General features: G+C 32.5%; 1 pseudogene; it reads left to right on the forward strand.

Moving 5' to 3' along the window:
• Positions 1-534: 534 nt before the first annotated feature.
• LOC122316533 lies at positions 535-4,290 on the forward strand (annotated as a pseudogene).
• Positions 4,291-4,584: the final 294 nt, after the last annotated feature.

The raw sequence follows: 4,584 nt of genomic DNA on the forward strand, positions 1-4,584 counted from the left end.
ATATTTTAACATGTTTTAACTTATAAATGCAAAATGGCTTTTCTATATCCTTGCGTACGTATATGTCGTGGTTGCTTAATGCTTGCAGGAAATTCCTAATACATGGAAATTCATGTTAGCTATTTTGGTCACGTGTTGCCATCATTTAATCTAAAACTACTGACATTTTTCAATTTAAACAAAATGGTTAATTAGATTTAATTGTTAAGATGGACAAGAAATTTGGTTTTGTGGTACTGTTTTATATTAACAGTAGTAACTGATCCTAATAGCGGATCATGCAATTTAAAAAAATTGTATAAATATGAGATCATTATTCCTTATTCAAAAATATCAAAAATGATATATTTAATTATTTATATTAAATCCAAATGACCGTACCATGACTCACAACTGCGGCATTTTCACGGTAAGTTCAGTAGGTCGACGCACGGTCATGATCTACGTTGTATTAATTTGACTCTGACTTTGTCCACACGTTTGTGTAAAGGCAACATTATTTAAGTCGTCTGAGCTAGCTGTATTTGTAACTCTCGGCTACAGCTTTCATTTAAATAAAGGGAAAGAAGCGATCTGCAGGGGTAGTAGGGGCGATCTACTTCTCATCATTAAGCAAGTAAGTCTAAAAGAAAAATGTCTTTTACCTTTCTTCTGTTTTGAGCTTCTTTTTTTTTTTTGTTTTTTTCATTTATTTTTTTCCTCCTATAGTATACCAAAACAGTTAGGCCACCTTTTCTGCTTTCGGACAGCCCCAAAATAGACGTAATTAACAACATGGAATATTGCCCTTATTCTTATCTCTACCTTTCCATATTCACTGTGTAATTTTCAAATGCTTCAGTATTTATTTTTTCAGGTGCCAAAGTTGAACCATTTGAGAACTCTGCGATAGAAGTACTCTGAAAAGAAGTTCAAAATCAAACGGTATATGAATTTCAGTACAGTTTCAATAATAATTTTCGGCATTATAACTTATTCACAGTTATTAGATCCTAATTAATTTCTTTTACGAAAATAATTAAGGATTCGTTTGGATAATGAAATGAGATAAGAATTTTGTAAATAGTAGTATGATAGTTTGTGAATAATAGTGAAATAGTTTGAGTTAAGGATTTTTAACATTTTTAGAAATTAGAGAGAAAAATTGAATAAAAAATATTATAAAATTAACATATTATTAGAATATAGTTTTATAATATTATTTTTATTTCAGAATTTGAAAAAGTTGAAATTACTTTTTATTTTTTGTTTGAAAGTTTGCGAAACTTGTAATAATTATGTTGAAAAAGTTGTAATTCTTAGTTTGAAAATTTTATATTTGAATTATATTTAAAAATGAGATGGAATGAGATATTAAGAAATGATATAAGAATTTTGGGATGAAATCTATTTCCAAATAAGCCCTAAAGAGTCTACTTCCATAAGTCTACACGGATACATCTAAGAGCATTGGCAATCGATTCTTTATCTTCATATGTAAAATTACATGTTTTGAAAATTGATTTTGAATATGAAGAAAAATTCCTACATTGGATTATATATTTTTTTATCAAATAATAATAAAATAATAAAGAGAGAGAAGAGAAAAAAGAAAAGAGAAAAAAAGAGAGAAGAGAGAGAGTTGGGAGGAGAGAGAAAAAATAATAAAATAATATTTAAAGAAGGAAAATGACATCTTCAAAGATGAATAATCACTGTTTATAGTTATTTAAAATTATAAAGATAGATAAGCCAATATAGGTGATTTTAAGACAAATTTATTCAAATTTGAGAATAAAAATAAAAATGAATAAACCATTACTAATACTCTAACATGATCAACAGTGTCGTCCATGGATTGTTCAACGGACGGATCCGTGTGAAAGTACCGGTGCCCCTATTCATGTTAATATGTTATATTTTTTTTTAGAGTTAAATGTAAAATTAGTATCTGGGTTTTCATATTTTTACAATTCAAAGATGTCAGTTTTCAATTTTTACAAATTTGATACCTGAATTTCAAGAAATTCGCAATTCGATATGTCTATTAATCTTATATTAGAATACTAATATTGCATTTAATTATGTCTATATTATTCTAAATGAGTTATTAGATCTAAATCATTTTTTAATGAATAGTGACTACAAAAAATTAGTACACAGTCTAATAACACGGATCCCAAAGATAGTAAGATTAGAAGAATAAAATTCTCAATCTTTTTTTAACATGGTAAAATTCCTAGGTAAGTCCACTACTTTTCAACCCAATTTAGGTGCTTTTCCTCTAGAAAATGAATGACCTAGTATTTCCATTCAGTTGATCAGCTGCTAATTTTCATAATGAAGCCTAAGCAGCCACATTAAAATAGCACCCGACAATTGTCTAAGCAAATTAAATGGAAAATAAATAAACGTATGCATGATTTTTAGCTCGACATTAATTATTATATTATTAAACCAAAGAATAGCTGTATTAATCTCATTAAAAAAATGAATCTGCTTTACTGTATAGCATAATTCTCTGATCTATTTTAGTGTAAACCTTATATTAATAGAAAGTGTGTTTTTTCATTTTTTTTCTTTATATATATATATATCAGAAAGTTGTTCAAGCTGCTGGTTAGAACGTGCTGCTTGGAACAAATATTTGTGCTATTTCTCTGGAATATGAGTCCTACTCTCTCCAATCGTATTGATAGAAAGCTCGCTGGCTTGACTCCAATTTCACCTAAGTGTTGTATATTCAAATTGCATCGCCATTTACGCAACGTAAATAACAAGGCTTATGAACCCTTGCTGCTTGCCATCGGTCCATATAATCATGGCAAGGACGGCCTTGGACTTATGGAAGAGCATAAATTGCGGTATCTACAGCAAATGCTTCAAAGGAGAAGTGAAAAGAGTGTAGACAGATACATCATGGCCTTGCGTGAACTAGAAGAGAGAGCCCGTAAATGCTATGCAGAATGCATTCGCCAGACCAAAGATGATTTTGTAGAAATGATGCTACTTGATGGGTGTTTCATCATTGAGCTATTCGGCAAGTGGGGGATGCAGCATCTCAGAGATGAATGTGATCCAATCTTTCAACTGGATTGGATGCATAATGGCATAGTGCGTGATCTACTGTTATTTGAAAATCAACTTCCATTCTTTATTCTTACTAAATTGTTTGAGATGATCAGTGGATCATCAGGAGGAGACAACATGATCTGACTCGTTCGTCTTGCCCTTCATTTTCTCTCTCCGCGAATTCCATTTCAACAAACTATCAATTCTCCAAGTAATGATGCAATGGTCCTAGAAATGGAAGATAAGTACGAAAAGAGCGTTAAACACATATTAGAGAAGAGATCGGATCAGTTAACGCATCTACTTGATCTAATGCATTCAGATATTAGCTTTTCAGTACTTGATATGGACAAACATCATGCCATAGTACCGCCTCAAGAGGATGGAGTGAAGTTCAAGAAGCTTTCAGAGACATTTAAGCATCTATCTGGTTTGATACATAAAGCTGCCAATCTTGTAGATTTCACAAAGCTTTCCAAGGATGCAGAGAATGGAGATTGGACGTTAATACATAGTGCCACTGAGCTTCATGAGGCTGGAGTTAAATTCAAGAAGGCAGAGAGAGGCAACATATTTGGCATAAAGTTCAACGACAATGGGGTATTGGAGGTTTCGCCTTTGACAATAGATGATAATACAGAGACATACTTACGGAATCTAATTGCATACGAGCAATATAGTCAAGACAAGGATTCGCATTTCGCCACCGACTATATGTGCTTCCTGGACGATCTCATTAACTCTCCAAAGGATGTTGAATTTCTGCGTCGAAGAGGAATTATCAAAAATCTTTTAGGTGATGATGAATTTACTTCCACCATGGTTAACAAGCTTGGTCACAATGTCTATCTTCCATACAGGTCTCCCATATATGCTAAAACTATTAAGGATTTGGAGAAGCATTGCAGTAGACGTCGGAATGTATGGATGGCAAAACTACGGCACAATTATTTCCACAGTCCTTGGTCACTTCTTTCATTTCTTGCGGCCGTCGTATTGCTTTCGCTTACATTTACACAAACCTTATTTTCCATTATTAAGTAGATTTTCATGTAATATTGCCTTAATCAATCTTCTTGTTCTCTTAGTTAATGTAATGAATTAACTGAATGACGTGGCTCCTTACTAGATCTTTTGTTAACCTATCCACCATCTGTTATTGAAATATAATAATGTAAAAATGCACGTGCTTGAGACTCCTTATTTGAAATGTGGAAGAATTCATCCGGATTAAAAGCCTTTTTTTTTTTTTGTCTAAGCACATAAAAATGGTCTGATAAAAAGCTTATTTACTGTAATCTAATATGATGCATCTTGCATAGAGATTAGGCCTGCAACCCGTGAACCAAAAGTCGTTTCTGTGCATGGTCGGATCCGACCCGATTGCCCAAAGCGTGCCAACCCGACCTAACCCGTCCGTACATACCGGGTTGTATGGACGGATCGGTTTTTTTTTTTTTTTTTTTTTTATCCCGGGCTCTGTTTTCATGAAATTCTGCAATTTTGCACCCACTTTGGTTTCTTTTCCATACA

The sequence above is a fragment of the Carya illinoinensis genome, chromosome 1, assembly GCF_018687715.1.
Source record: "Carya illinoinensis cultivar Pawnee chromosome 1, C.illinoinensisPawnee_v1, whole genome shotgun sequence".
Lineage (NCBI taxonomy): Eukaryota > Viridiplantae > Streptophyta > Magnoliopsida > Fagales > Juglandaceae > Carya > Carya illinoinensis.